Genomic DNA, 16,257 nt, shown 5'->3' with positions numbered 1-16,257 from the left:
ATACACGTGCACTTTCTCTTTTGTGTGCACAAATGTGCATAAAAAAAAGATGCTCTAGGGACATTCTGGGGTGGGGCTATTTTAAAAGAGATGCACGTACATTTCCCAGCTTACTGGGTATTTTCACACCTGCTAATTATGTGGCCTAAGTGATATTAAACTTGTTTATTGTGTAGTATTGACTGGGTATGAGGTCTGGGTGAATTGGGGAAATTCAGGATGAAGAATCAGAAAGGTCTCGATGAGCTGGACAAGGACTGGGCGAACCGGTGGACTAATTGGTAAACTGGTTATTTTCATTTACACATGCATGCTTTAAAATTGGCCAACTTACAACAGGCAAATTAGTACTTATGCAAGAAATTCCTACTTTTCTTTTGCATGTACAATATATATGCACGTATAATTTTGAAATAGGACAAGTATGCACGTTCAATACATTAATACATGTGGTTTCAATGCATTGCATCTATTCGCATGCAGTATGCTTGTGTTGCAGGGTAGAGATACACATATTTTATAACATGCATATCATACGCATGGGTAATAAAATACTTGTGTAGGACTGCTCACTGCCCTATATGCATGTATATGCTACAGTGTGCATTTGTTTGAAAGTCATTCTCTTTGTCTTTATCTTAAGACATCTATTAATGCAGGGCTAATATTAATACAGCTCTAATAATAGTGTAGCATGCATTTATTATATTTAATTATATTTGTATGTTTTTATGTAGTTTTATTATTTCATTTTTTTATGTACAGTGTCTATTTTATGAATGCATAAATTGTAATCTGCACTGAACATTTTGGATTCATAGAATGTAAGATGTTTAAATAAGAGAAAATTTAATAAATCATTACCATATTTGTTGCTCATAGTTTTCATTTTCTGATACATTTCAAATGAGCATCACTGAGAGTCCTTGAAATAAAAATCTGAGGAGAACAAATATGCAGGAAAATGAGTGATTACAATTGAATATTGTGTCTTAGGCCTGCTGGCAAGTCACCACAGGGTCCTGAAAATTGGACTGAATGAGGAGGCTCCTAGAGAACAACTCCATTTCAGTCTCATGCTTGCTCTCCCTGATTCTTTCATCTTTACTCTATCAGGACCACACAGAACAGTTTGAATCAGATTAAGGTAATGGCAATCATCGCAATTTCCAGCTAAGACTAATCAAACTTTATTGACATGACCCATGCTAAAGAATAAGCATAAAAGTGTTCCACGATGCCTCATCTTACCCCTCAAATCACTTTATAAATCTTTAAATTATTCAACTGCTGTTCCCCTACACTGTGTGCAACAGCTTCCTTTTAGTCAATTGGCATAGGCTATACTGGTGGTCTATAACACCCTGTTACACTAATCACAATCTGACCTGTATTGTAGAATACAACATACAAAATGCCTGGTGCATAAGGAAGGAGGATTATTATTATCCATTTGCTGAGTTCTCCCAACAAATGCATTGCTTTATATACCAGATATGTGGTACCTAGTTATTGATTAGGGACTAGATATGTGGTACTTAGTTATTGATTAGGGATATGCAGGCAATGGGTTTATTTTTAATATTTGTTTCATTAATTTGTTTTTCAGAATTTAAACATTTTTTTTAGGGGTAAACTTTTTAGGTTTTTTGTGGGTATCTTTTTTTTTTTTTTAATTACCGGTATTTTTGGCAAATAGCATGCACTCTTTGCTAATAGTGTGCATTACTTCTATTTGCAAACAGTATACCCTATTTCCAGTTAGAGCACATTATTTTCCGAAAACAGAAAAAATGACTTTTCTTTTTTTATAAAATTTTTCAGTACATGTGATGCAATGCAAAAATGGGCTCATTCGCCTTGTTTTATACTTGTTTCAAACAAATTTATGTCTCTAATATAAATCAAAAGCACTATGTAACAAATGCAGAAATTATTTGCAACGGTTTAAATAATTTTTTTGCATGTCATATTGTAATTGTTTTTGTGGTGCTGAGCAAATCCAACTATTGTATAGCGAGCCAGTGGGAATTCCTGTAACTGACTTGGAATAGTTAGACATTTTATGTTTCCTTTTTCTGAGCTTATGAAATGCTATACCGAGTCGGATCGATGGTCCATCATGCGTAGCGTCATGAGCAGCTGCTGCCCCATAGTGTGTGGATGCAATGTGTAATAGAGCATACATGTTCCCAACCCAGGGCCCACCAGGGACTTACCCTGACACCACTCCATGACTTTGCTAGGGTTGAGTAGGGTGAGGCTCCAGCAGTGCTCCCTTTCCAATGGTGTTGGCTATATGGCCCTGAGGCTGCTGTGTGGCTGCTTCCCTCAGGGCACTGGTGCATCTCAGTGAGGTGACAGGAATCCATTGATGACTGCTTCACTGTGCCCCACGACTGGCTGCTTTGGGGGCATGCTGATGTCATATGGAGGCACTTCCAGCATGTCCTCATGATGCACCAGGAATCTGCAATAAAAGTTGCATTGGCACACTCCACAGTTGGCTCTTGAATCCATTGACCACCAGGATACAGCCAGAATTCTTGCCCATTCTGCCACATCAGTGTGGTTTAGGCATGCTAACAAATAAACTTATATGTTTCCTTGCTTGTCATGTTATAGCGCTAAACTTACACAATTTGTTGTCCTTCTATCTTTGTTACTCATATTGCGCTGGTGTGCTTGAACTGAGTTTTGAGGCGGTACATTACAGAAGGGACCTGAGGGCTCGTGTGAGAAAGGCACAACTAGGGTTTCAGCCTTAGCCCAGTAGAGTGGAAGATCCAGAGGTGAAACACAAAACGGGCCTGGCAGATAGGGTCGTTGTCTGTGGGATGTGGTGGCCTGTATGGTGTGGCCATCTCCCTGATGATTGCAGTTCCCGATTATTGCAGGTTCAGCTGATCAGGGTCGAGCCTGAAAAAGCTGCTGGGCAACAGACATGTGGTGGCCTAAGATATTCTCATGGGAGGGGCTTAGATTATAGGTGGGCTCAAGCATCTAAATTAGATTCTTGGTTATCTATAAAAGTGATAATCAATATTTTTCAATATAAACTGGTCTGATTTGTTTTTTGTTGTGTGTTCTATGCAAATATAGGGCAGCATAGCCAGGTGTGTCATGGTTGTTCCAGTTACTGTATCTAAGATTAGTTAGTCCAATCACTTGGAAGTACTCAGCAGGTCCTCAGGATATTAGTACATGTTTTGTACATGTAACGCTGAGTAAAACATATGCATGGTAGATGTCTCTGGAAGTGTTTTAGTGTTTTGGCAAACCAGATGGCAACTGGTGAGTATATTGTGACACTACAGCAGATGTCAAGATGCTATGAGGTAGGAATGCACAATTAATCTCTAGATTGTTTATTCTTTACCCAACACATACTATAAATTGAATTATTTCATTATCAGTGGAAAGACTGTGTAACTTTATTGCTGAGACCTTAACATTTCAGTAACATCCTTTCAGTAAGATGAGGTGGTGGTGGTAGTTATATTTTAAAGGTCATGCAGGCTGATAAATGGCAACCAAGTAATGCTTTTCCTGGTGAATATTTATAAACAAAAGCCTTGCGGAAACAGATAAAAAAGATATATTTGATTATAACAACAAGTAAATTTTCCAAGACCAGCTATTTAGATTTGCTAAGTGCATTCACATAAAGTAGATCAATAAACAAGCTATTTCTAGGCAAACCATGTACACAGATAATATTTTTGTTATATCAGTCATTAACAAATGCATAATAATGAAATATCTTGAGGTATGTTGACTATTACATACATTTTGAAAAATATTGCTGCAAACTATTATTGGCACATAATTAAAGTACTAAAATAAATTAGTTAGCAACATCTTACGAGCCTAGAGACCAATAAACACTGAGTAGTTTCATTTTGCAGTATGGAAATCAAATCAAATGACAGAGGTAGGGCAATTTTTAAAGGCATTTACCCAGATAAATAAGCATTGGGCCTTGGTAAGATGCCTTGGTTAAAAACTGCCCCTCCTCAAATGTGGCTAAACGTATGCACGGATTCCCTGGTGCGTAAAAGAGGAGGCGTTTAGGTCGGGAAGGAAATGCGCATGCATTTGATTTTCAAGTGGGAGATTTTCAGACCCTTTGGGGGCATAGTCCAAGGGTAAATTTTCATCAAAGGGAAAATACACATCTGCTTTTTGTGTGAGTGGATTTTTTATGGGAAATAACCAGTGGTAGACTTGGAAAACCCAGTCTACAAAAGTTATTCTCCAATTCCGCCCAAGACGCACTCTCTACATGCCTCTCCTCAATTAAGTAGGTTCCCTGTGGAACAACACATCTACTTTTGGCAGTGTTGAAGGGTGGCAGTTTCCAGGGAGCCAATTTACACATGGGAATGGTTTTGAAATATATAATACTACTACCTATCGTTTTTAAAGCACTGCTCAACATCCACAGCGCTGTGCAATTACACAGTCCCTGATCTACATAGAGCGGTGTCTCCTGGAGGTGCATCTATCCTGTTGGGTTTTCAGGAGCGCCACAATGAATATGCATGAAGTAGATTTGCATACCCAGTGAAAACCCGACTGATTAAATGTGCACTCACAAGAGGGTTGGGAAACACTGCCATAGAGCTTGCAATCTAGTCACGACAGAAGACTTTGAGAATTTTATTCATTATAGATTATGATCAGAAGAACCAAAAAGCAGCCTCCAATTGTAGGTTGGATTTGAATAAGGAATTTATGGGAGCTCAGTATGTTGCCTCCCCTTGGCCACGCCCACAAAGTGCACACACTTTTCACACATGCACTGTGCATTTGCTAAGAGAAATATCGCAGATGGTCTCTCCTTGAAAGTTTTGGGAAAGTACTTGTGTTAAAAGTGTGCCTGTATAGTTTGTACCCACACCAAAAATTACCACCTAAAACATAAAGAGAAGAAGATTGCTCCAATAGCACCAAGGAAGGCCAGGCAGCTGGATTTAAGATTTTGGTGCCCATAAGCCTGCCATGGCAGCGCCCCTTTGAATCTGTCCTGGCGCAGGCTTCTAAGGCAAGCAGGAGGAGGATCCTCTTTGGTCTGGATATGTCACTTTCAAAACTTAATGCCCTAGGCAGTTGCCTGTGTTGCTTATGCCTAAATCCAGGCCTAGACATGGCCATGGAAAAACCTGGTTGATTTCTGATTCACCACCTCCCGTCATGCTCTGACCAGGGTGAGGATGACGTCTTCATGCTCCAAAGAAGAACACTGAGTGGATTTCTTGACAGTTATGTTAACTAGATAAAGTTGAATTTAGCTATAATTCATTAATATAGGCACAGAACAAAGAAATACTGAGCCTTCATAAATGCAATATGAAGTGTTTTCTGTTTACATTCAGTATTTACTAATTCCACAAACTTAATTTTCATGAATAGGAATCCAGATTTATTTTGGACAGAGAGGCTCCATTAGAATTACCATTTTAAGAACAACCATGCATTTTTAATAATCTGTGTTCTTTTTTCTTATTTTCAGGGTTTTTAATTCTCCCCCCCCCCATTTTTGTCCATATAGAGGAATAAATTGACTAAATATCTTCACCTATTCTTCAAATTTCCATTTCTTTGATTCATTCTGAAAGCGCCTCAAGCAAATGACCTGAAATGGTAGAATTAAGGTCATCCACACTCTTATTATGCATCTATTTATATCCTAGGTTATAATTATAACACCAGTCTTTTGTCTATGCTGGCATTTCAGAAGCAGGCAAATTGCCCAGTGACAGTGTCGGAGGAAGGGTCTGGATTACAGCAGCTAAACTATATCCTGCCAGCCACATACGAACCGTTAGAATATTCCTGGATCTGATTAGCTGATCACAGATCACCTGTATTTAGGGGAGATATCATTGATCAAGAAGGCACCTAACCTCTAAAATCTATCTATTCAGGATCAGTTTTTGTCTCTAGAGGAATTATCAAAATCATTCTGAAGAAGTGCTAAATCCCAAAGCTGAACTCAAACAGGATAATTCTTTCAATAACAGCAAGTGATCTAAGAAGAAAAGCTTGCAAACTCAGACATTTTTGTCTGGATATTTGAAATGACTAAACATGACTACCAAGACTTTCACTTCTCACTGGATGGTTCTCCTCCCTGCTGTGATCCACCATGGTCTTTCCCCAGAGATTAATACCCACATTCATACATTTTGTCCTTTTCCTCCCACAAGTCTCCAAGCTTTCCTAGCAGGAGACTCCCATATCTCTTGTACCTGCATAATTTTATTATGATATGACTTGACTTATCTACGTTTATTTTGTATTGCATTACATGCACTGTCATTAAAAAAACACTATTAAAATAGCATGAAAAAGTGACTTGGCAGATCATATACTTTATATGCTGTACTGTATATAATTATCTGGTCCTTCTCAAAAACCTCCTTAGTGTTTATCCATCAGAAATAGAATAAAAAGCATCTAAAACCTGGCAGCCCTGGGGTGATGCATCTTTGCTTTAACTGCTGTCTACAGCCGAATGGCACGAGTCTCCTGGGATCAGGGGCAGGCGAGCTGTAGTCTCTCACTCCCAGGTTGTCACGTCAGTGACAGAAATTATCCTTTCAGTCCCCTTATGGGAACCGGCTTTCAAAAACAAAGCCTTGAACGTGTTATGATAATGGAAGTCACCCTGAGGGGGAAAAAAAAAAGGATACCCTGAGCAAATACCAAACCAAAATCTTCATTGTTTATGTGTAGTTTAACAGGATCTTCAGAAAACAATGCGAGGTAGTCAAGAGAAATTATGCAAATTAAAGAGAAGGAGCATCTTTCATCTTTAAGCAAACACAGTCCTTTAATTTGTCCTGACTTAGGAATTTTCAATAATTTCCAAAACAGAATTAGTCTATTAGTGCCCTGGACATAAGACCCTTTTTCGGCAGGTCTTACTTCTGCTCGTGGCCACGGGCTTTGACAATGTGAGCATGGCCTGGCCACGCGTGCGTCTCCTGGTACAGGCGTGCGTAGGCCTTTTTAAAATCCAGCCTATAATAAGCAATATCCCTCCCTCCCCCGAATACAGGCAGAACTGTGCACGGCCATGCAGAAGGACCTGGTTCAATCCCTTAGCCAGGTCTTCCACTCCCCGGATGGCAGGGCTATGGATGCTGCAGAGATTAGGTGAAGGAGTCATGGTTATCGCTAGAGGGCATATGCATACAACAGTGGCGGAGTAGGTAAAGATTACACATACAAATCCGATAATCAAAAAGAGGACTCTGTAAAAAGCAAGTTCAGCTTGTTTTATTAACTCAAACTAAGTATCTGCGATAATTACAACATCAAAGTGGCTGCTTCTCTCATGGTACTGCAGCTCAGAACGGTTTCAGTCTCTCTCAGTTTGAATCGTATGGCAGATATATAAATTCTGTCACATCCTTTCACAATATTGCTGCTTTTTCAGCGTGTCTCTTAATTACTTGAACACATTTTTCTCGTTGGTTCCTCCCGACACAGCCCCTTGGCGAAACACGTTCGTGTCGAGGGACTGTAAAATTTGTACACACCTTTCTTTTGACAAAGCTTTGTAATAAAAACAGTGGTAACGTGAATGAGAAAAGACTATGAGTGTATAGAACAAGCTGAACTTGATTTCGCACTTTCCTCTTTTTTTGATCATCACTCAAGGGTGACATCTGGTATCTGGATTCAGACTAAATCATTGTGGGGTTAAGTTTTCAAAAGGTTTAAGCACTTAACTTTGGGAGGTAAGGGTCTATAGAGGCCCCATTGAAAACTGGGCTGAGCCCCTAAATTTAGGCAACCAAAATGTGGGCTGGTTCATAGGCATGGTTGGGGTAGGGATAAATTTGGATAAATTTGAGTGCAGAAATGGCCAACGAAATCTAGCTGCTCAAAGTTTAGTTGGCTATATCTAAGAAAATTTTCAGGCTCATTCTGTCAAATTCAGCTCCTACCTTGCATCCTGTTACCCTCTCCTCAATTTCTGGCATCCCAATCTGTCAAAAAACGCCTCCCCATTCCCATCCCTGGGCATCCCCCTCCCACTCTAACCACTGCTCCTCACCAGCCCATCCAGAATGCCCCGCTCCCTACTCATGGGTTACGCTCTTACCTCCTCCCAGCTTCAGATGACAAGTTCCTAATGAGGCAGCTAAATGGCAGTAATTGGTGTCATTAGAAACTTGCCTCTGGCTAGTTAGGCACTCATCTTCCAGTTGAAAGTTGAACCCTATGTCTCTGTACTTACATATGCCCTATCAGATTGGATTAAGTTTTGATCATGCGATTATTGGGCACATCAAAGTTGTTACATGCAATAAAGACTTAGAATTGTCAATTCTTGGCTTAATAAAGCTCCATGTGATAAAACACTGACTTCATTTTACATATGCTATTTTACTATGGATGTACAGAAAGCAATAATACTGTACTAGAATATACTACCAGTAACCCTGACGTTTGATATTTACTCAATATTTTCCTAGAATATCCTCAGCTCAGGTTGAGGCCGCAGTAAAGAAAAAAACAAATAACAGCTAGGAGTTATTTGGAAAGGAATGGAGAATAAGACTGACAATGTCAGAACGCCCCTCGTGAAAGCAGTAAGGGAGGCTTGTGAGGTCCCTGGCCCTGGCTCATTTCCGGGGATGCGGGCGGGGGGGTTGACTGGAAGGGTCCAGGGAGGCCCCGGCTGAGCTGAGCTTTTTGGTGGAGGTAGATCAATGGAGGCTCCAGCAAACTCAGAAGCAGTGTCAGGGGCTTGAGGAGGACCTGTTTGTTTTAAAAAAAAACAAACAACAAATAACTCCCCCGCCCCCCCCCCCCCCCAAAAAAAGAAAAAATAAACAGAAAGAAAACCAAATTTTTTTTGTCTGCACAGCCCTACTTTTTGGTATCTGCCAGGTCTTACTTGTCACCAGGAGAGAGAAGCTGGGCTCGACGGATCTTTCCTCTGACCTAGCATGTAACATGTTATGTTCCTCATCCAATGATATCCATAACCAAACTGCTGCACAGTCATCTTATTTCAGAACCTTGACAATACTTCTGATGTTGTAATATAATTTAACAAAGACATTGCATTACTTTCTGCAGTACTACATAATTCCTTGTTGTCTATTCATTAAACTCTATCAGAAACCACACACAGGTCCCCATTGTATAAATATATGAAAACCAAAAGAGTTCAGAACCTGGGTGCCCAGCCTCCTAGAGGTGAGCGAGATGTTGCTCTTGCCTAGATCCCAGATGCCAACTCTGAGGCAGTTTTATTTATTTTTATTTATTTAAAATCTTTTCTATACCGTCGTTAAGCGGGTGCCATCACAACGGTTCACAATAAGGCACAAAAAAACTATGTTGAGTAAAGTGTCTAGAATTCTAACTCTTAAGCAGGTGCCATCCAAAATACTGTAACATTATATCATAATAAATACTATTTGGTGAGTGTTATAAGTCAAGTCTAGTTTTTCTAACTCTGCTAAAAGTTTGGTGTTATTTAACTTTAGTTCTTTGTTGTTTAAGATAAAGGAAGATAAAGTTTGTTTTCCATTCCTAGATTTTTTATGTGATGTGATATATTTTTTATTTTTAGTGTGTCAGCATAAGAGAGGTATCCAAAGAAGGGGCTGCATCGTTTAAACTAAAGATAAAAAGCATGGCGTGGCCAGAACAGCGCTGGACAGTGGGCCCAACGCAGGTAAGGGGGGGGGGGGAGTGGGTGCTCAGAGCCACTTTCTTTTTCACGGATTGGATGGTGGAATGGACAGGAGGGAGTGGGAGAGTAAACAACGCTCAAAGGAAATTTTGAAACAAGGGACAGGAAAGGGTGTGTGTGGGGGGGGAGGAGGAGGTCAGGAGATTAATGGAATAATTTTTATTTTTTCATATGAAAGAATATAAATTGAAAAAAAAAAAAAAGACAGAGCTCAGCATGGCACAAACAAAACGATATGAACAACACAATCGAAAAATGACGTGACTGCCGAAAAACATTTTTCCTGTGCATTTCCCTGAAGGATATGGGTTTGCGGCGGTCTCTCTCATTTGTAACTATTTCTGTTTTATTGTGTATGGCACCCTTTATTCAAAGTGTCCCATCTTCACTATAATGAAGTACCTATTGAAAGATCAGCAAGTATTCGTCAAGTCAAGCCTCCTATTCTTCGGTTAGTACCTCTGACTTATCCCCACTTGGTTTGCCCCTCTCGTTGAGTTGCATTCAATGAGCAGGTATACTCGCATCATCTGTAAGCAGATGTAAGCATTTTGTATACCCATAAGGACCCCTCTAGACAAGCAGTATACAGTGTGAACAGTTTTAATATTTGCTGTATTGATATAAACTAGCATCATTTTTTTTTTTTCGGCCTGGACAAGGAAGCACCCGGAAGGTTGTGCCTAAATAATCTTTTCATCTCTAGACAGCCGTTCTGATGTATAATTTAGTGAGGTCTATTCTTTGGCAAGAAAGAACATAACATGGTTTTTGCCCTTAAGTAGTATATTCGTTAAAATGAATATTTTATTTTATAAATATATGTAAATTTGACATTTTCTAAAAAATGTATTAGGCTGAATAAATAATACTTTCAAGTTAAAATATTTACCAAGAAAAGCATCCTCATATGTCCCTGAAGATTGCACTGCTGTTTATCAAACGTGATGGAATTCATAAACATTGCTGTACAAGAATCCGATTTTTATATAAAGAGTGCATTCACAAAAAAGAATAAATAATGGCTGGTATATGAATTTGCTTTTTTTTTGTTTTTTGCCCCAACGAACAGAATAGCCTGTACATCCAGAACTGCAGCTATTTAGCTTGTACTAGTAAAACAGAGTCAAGGATGTATTAAGGGTATGCAGGGAAAATATTTTCATTTCATTTTTTCAAGAATTACATCAGCTATTTGGGATCTGCCAGATACTTGTGACCTGGTCTGGCCACTGTGGAAGACAGGATGCTGGACTCAATGGACCTTAGTCTGAATCAGCCTGGCATTACTTGTGTTCTAAGGTTTTCACTTAGGGTGGGGGTATTTTTATTCTTGATTCAGCTTGTTTCATTTACTGAAACAAAGTAAACATTAAGGGCTGATTTTTCAAAGCCATTAATGTGCATAAAACTGTGTTTATGCAAGTAAATGTCAGGTAGAAAATATCCCAAGGCTCTATGCATGTGAAAGTTTGTGTGCAACCCGGTTTCACGTGTGCTTATGCATGAACGGGAGAGAGGCATTCCACAGGTTGGAGTTGGGAGAAATTTGCATGGATGGATATATATATATTTTTTTTTTATTATTATTAGAAAAAGCACGCGTGTACGTTACCCCACACAAGTTACGCACAGCAAAGAGCTGGTTTTGACTCTCTGAATGGAGACTTTTTTTCCCCTTTTATTTTTAAATAAAACAAATGTGTATCCATCACAATGTTCATCCCTAGGACGCATGTATTACAATAGGCGTCATTGTGAAAAGATGTGCAGAATTCAGACGCAACAGCAGATTAGCCTGATCTCCTTACACTACGGTAGATTTATAAGTATGCAAAACTGAGATATTAACAGTAGCTGTACATTGATATTTTCATGTCGTGTGCGAAGATGGAGGAGTTCGGGGAAGGGCGTGTGCAATAGGTGTCACACAGATATCATGTCACTTCCTGTTTGTGTTTAAATATTTATCCTACGCTCATACAGAAAGTGAATGTTTCTGTGTACAATAACTGCCTCAGACTATATTGCTGGCGGGGTAGAGCAGTAAATACTTTTAAATAAATAGCTCTACATAAATAGCATAAGGCGATGTGGTAAATCTAATCTTGATACTTAATTTGTAATAGATCCATTTGCATGCAATTCTACAGAACAGTGGTAATGTTTTGAACTGAAAGGAGAGTTTATTACCAAAACAGATGTTCAGTAGTTCAAACCAGTCCTTCCTAAGGGACCACATGATTCTCCTAAAGCACTAAAGAGGTCTTCATTTCTTTCCTAACCACCCCTTTTGTTAAATAATTATTTTCGTCTGTAAATGTTTACATTACCTTTAACATAGTCTTTAACTCTTAAAAAGGTTGGTGTGCTTCTGCAGAATTCAGATACAAATTTCATTATTTTTTTTATGTTTCCCTTGAAATTCCAATAGGTTTTTCATTAAATGCTCTTGATTTAAAAAAAAAAAAAAAAGCTGAAAACTGTCTTTCATTACACAAACATCAAGAAATGAAGGTCAGCAAGCAAACTGCCCATGTTACCTTTTTGTTGAGCTTGCTGAATGCTCTGGATCTATTTTTCAAGGTAATAATCCTTCCATAAGGTTAGGAGATTATAAATATTAAAAGCTAATCAGAAACGGTTTACATTACAACAACAAAAAGGCGTGACCTGCAACCTTCTTGCAGATCTTCATTCCTATGAGGTTAACATTCAGAGGCGTTGTCCCTCTCACAGTTGAAAACTTTGTCTGGGGAAGGCATAACCCAGACAAAATGTAGATGGATTAAAAGAGGCAGGAAAAAGGGAAGAGACCAAGACACATTTAGTGCTCACTGAGAGGGAAGAAGCCAATCCCTGTTGAGCTCTGAACGGGGGCCGGTCTCTACAAGCTGGAGTGAAATGAATACTCCGTGCCGGTAGCTGTACCAGCACTTAATATTCAGCAGAGATCAAGGATATAACAGCCTCTCCCCCTTTTCCTCTGTTTTGAGAACACTTTTGGTGGTTCATGGGGGAGGGAATTTTTGCCCACAATTTCTTGAAGGTAGGAGATTGGGGGATCAATGCCACTTGGCTACTGCAATTTATTAAGATATTGGGTGTTGGAGCATTTGCCAGATCAATCATTGCTTGGCAACTATTTTACTGTATTCTGTTTTGCAGTTTGCTTCATCATAAAATAATGTTGCAAATGGATATCAATAGCCATACAGCACATACACAATGATACACATTTAAAAAAACCCCCCAAAAACCCAACTCAAATAGAACACCTGAAAATAAATAAATAAATAATATAAAAACCTAATGGTTAGCCATGTCCTAGTATTCAGCAAAACACAAAATCCATCACTAAATACCACTACATATAGTACCATGTCACAGTCAAGTCTGATTATTTGACAACATTGGCCTCTAAGGCTAGACTAAAGCAATAAACCTTAATCATCCTCCTAAAGACTAAATAGCTATCGATTTTGTAAAAAGAAAATGGGTCGATGATTCCAAACCTGCAGGCCTTGTAGGAGAAGGCTCTTTTCCTTGTACCTGTTAAACTAATGTCTTGCAGTGCTGCACTGAGATGACTAAGCTGTAGCAGCACTAGTTTTAGAGATAGTAGCACAAGGCAAGCTTCATTTCTGGATCTGAGTTTCCGGACAGGAATGTAGGGCCATACCAAACTCCATCACAGGAGTCAGAGCCAAAGTGTGGAGGAATAAAAAAAACCCAGCTTCAACACTTTAAGCTGGATAAGAAGCCAATGAGGTTCTGCAAGGAGTGGAGTTGCCTGGTCCCATTTGTAAAGAGCATTAACCAGTCTTGCTGCATTATTTTGAATAAGCTGAAGACCATGCAATATATATATATTCAGATAGCCCACAAATAAACATGATTGCAAAAATCAGGTGTGGTCAGTACCAGTGTTTGAGCTAGGGATGTGAATCGTTTTTCTGATGAATTAAAATATCGTACGATATTTCTTAATTCGTCAAAAATTCATGAACGATGAGAAACGATCGCATTTCCCCCGAATTTTCATCAAAAATCGTTTTTCCGATTAGTGCGCACTAACAAAAATAGCAAAAAATAACAAAAAGTAACAAAAATTAACGGTTTTCGTTAGTGCACGCTAAAGGGAGTTAGTGTGCGCTAACTCCCATTAGTGCGCACTAACGAAAACCGTTAATTTTTGTTACTTTTTGTTATTTTTTTCTATTTTTGTTCGTGCACACTAACGAGAGTCTGCATGCACTAATCCGAAAAAACGATTTTTTACTAAAAAAAAAAATAATGCCGATCCGCAGGAAACCGAGATTTTCCCACGGCCACACGAACCCGATAGCAGAAACGATGGGGCACCCGATTCACATCCCTAGTTTGAGCAGCAGTGATCAGGTCATGCCTTGATATTAATGGGCTGTAAGCCGGTGAGAGGCAAAGATAGCTGATTATTGATTAACTTTATCCAGGTAACTTTAGCTGAGTATATTCAACAGAACACTTATCCAGATAAGTTTCACTGAAAATTCAGTTCAATTAATCTGGGTGACTTTATCCAGATAGCTTTCTGCCCACTGTTGTATGAATGTTGATCTTCGTGGGTTTATGTGGATTAACATGGTGACTACAATACTTTTCCCAAAATGAAGAAATACCCAATATTTCCCCTTTGCCTAATGTTGTTATTGAACACGTCTGAATTTGGAAATGACAGCCTTTGACAGGAATCCACAGACAGAATCTGCTTTGTTACACCCCTGTATTCCACTATAGGTGTTACTATAGGTGTTACTGTTGGGCAGTGGCTTAGAATGGTCTCCAAGTTCTATAAACTACTTCTATAGGATCACCAGTGCCTTTCCAGCCCAAGAAAAGCAGCCTAGTCCAGGAACTGATTCAAGACTTCCTATTAAGACCATTGGACTAACCTGCCTTTAACATGAAGCCCACGAAAAAATTTTACACTGAAGATGTACCCAAGGCCTATTTACTAAAATGGGTTAATGGTAACGCATGTTCTTGCATTAGTATTATGGCAAAAAAAAACCAAAACCCCATGAGAAAAATATTCACACACATCAGATTAATAAAACACATTAATACAACCCGTAGTTATTGCGAAAGATTACCTACAATTGAAGTGGTGTAATTTGTTTTTTTGTGAGGATATTAACAGGCTAATGTACCTGCCAATGTCCCTGCTTCAGGGCTGGATTTGCATTGCCGGCACTCATAGGCAGGGGGGAGCTGGTGAGTGCCCCCTTCTTGCTCCTGAGATATAGAGGGAGGGGCTGCTGAATTTCCTTTAGGTTGCTTTTGCTGCCACTATACAGGATTTGGACAGCATGCAACTGGGAGGTGGGACCTGATAGAAGCATAGCAGCAGTGGCAACTCTAGAATACCTATCAAAATTTGGCTCCGGAGGCAGTTGCCTATGTTGCCTATACCTAAATTTTGGCCTGTTCTGCTCCAACACATTGCCCCCCCCCCCCCCGTCCAAAAAAAAAAAAATGGAGGAAAGGGCACTCCATGGTCTGATGAACCCCCACCTTAGTGATTAGGGCAAAGCAGCGCACCAGATCTCATTTCTCCTCTGCACCCAATGCCTCTGCCCTTAGTTGGTTCCCCCCAAGAGACCATTTGCTTCAGTTCCCTGCCCCCCCCCCCCCGAGCATAATTTTCAAAGACTTTCCTGCCAGTAAAATGGTGCTTTTCTAGCAGAGATGGCCTATTATAAATTGTCCTCCTAATAGTCGGGTGATTGTGTGTGGGTACTTTTGGTAAGATCATTTTCAAAGCAAACTTGCATACATAAATTCACTTTAAAAATTGGTGTAACTGATATGCATATTTGCTGTCTAATTTATGCAGGCTATTACAAAATTAGCCCCTCTTCAATGCTGTAGAAAGGTTATTCATTGAAAGAGCGCGCTCCATTCACCTCTACTTCAAGTTCTCCAATATGCAAAATGGTGTCTGCTGACTTGACGTTCTCCTTTACCATGGACATATAGGCAGCAAAGAGTAAAGGAAAACCTTGGGTCAGGTGGCAGGACATTTTAGACCATCAGCACGAAAGGGGCAGGAGAGGGAATCACTCCTGACCCAAAGATCTTTCTACAACATTAGGGGGTAGATTTTAAAAGGGTTACGCGCATAAGGTACGCGCGTAACCCTTTTGAAACACCCCTGCGCGTGCCGAGCCTATTTTGCATAGGCTCGGCGGCACACGCAAGCCCCAGGACGAGCATAAGTCCCAGGGCTTCGCTAGGGGGCGCGTGTCGGGTGGGCGGCGTGATGTTCGGGGTGTTCCGGGGGGGGGGCGTGTCAGGGGGCGTGGTGCCGGCCCGAGGGCGTTCCAGGGGCATGGCCGAGGCCTCCGGAACAGCCCCCGGGTCGGGAGATGGAGCGCTGTTTTTAAAATCTGGCCCTATATGCTTAACACCATTTAGTAAAGATTTTAATGCTGAAGAATGAACAATGAAAAATTGGAATATGTACAGGTCTAGTGATTCAGAATTACTAT

At 39.9% G+C, this 16,257-nt stretch overlaps 1 protein-coding gene and 1 long non-coding RNA gene across 3 annotated transcripts in view; one reads left to right on the top strand and one right to left on the bottom strand.

Moving 5' to 3' along the window:
* LUZP2 (leucine zipper protein 2) overlaps positions 1–16,257 on the bottom strand; it is a 279,647-nt gene that overhangs the window by 29,795 nt on the left and 233,595 nt on the right. The window lies entirely within an intron of this gene.
* LOC115079183 overlaps positions 1–16,257 on the top strand; it is a 267,455-nt gene that overhangs the window by 185,327 nt on the left and 65,871 nt on the right. The window contains exon 3 of the long non-coding RNA XR_003853214.1: positions 9,602–9,706. This is a non-coding gene — a long non-coding RNA (uncharacterized LOC115079183). The remainder of the gene's footprint in view (positions 1–9,601; positions 9,707–16,257) is intronic.

This window comes from Rhinatrema bivittatum, chromosome 17 (genome assembly GCF_901001135.1).
Source record: "Rhinatrema bivittatum chromosome 17, aRhiBiv1.1, whole genome shotgun sequence".
Classification (NCBI taxonomy): Eukaryota; Metazoa; Chordata; class Amphibia; order Gymnophiona; family Rhinatrematidae; genus Rhinatrema; species Rhinatrema bivittatum.
Note: the sequence above shows the minus strand (reverse complement) of the source record. Positions and strands in the feature narration are given on the sequence as shown.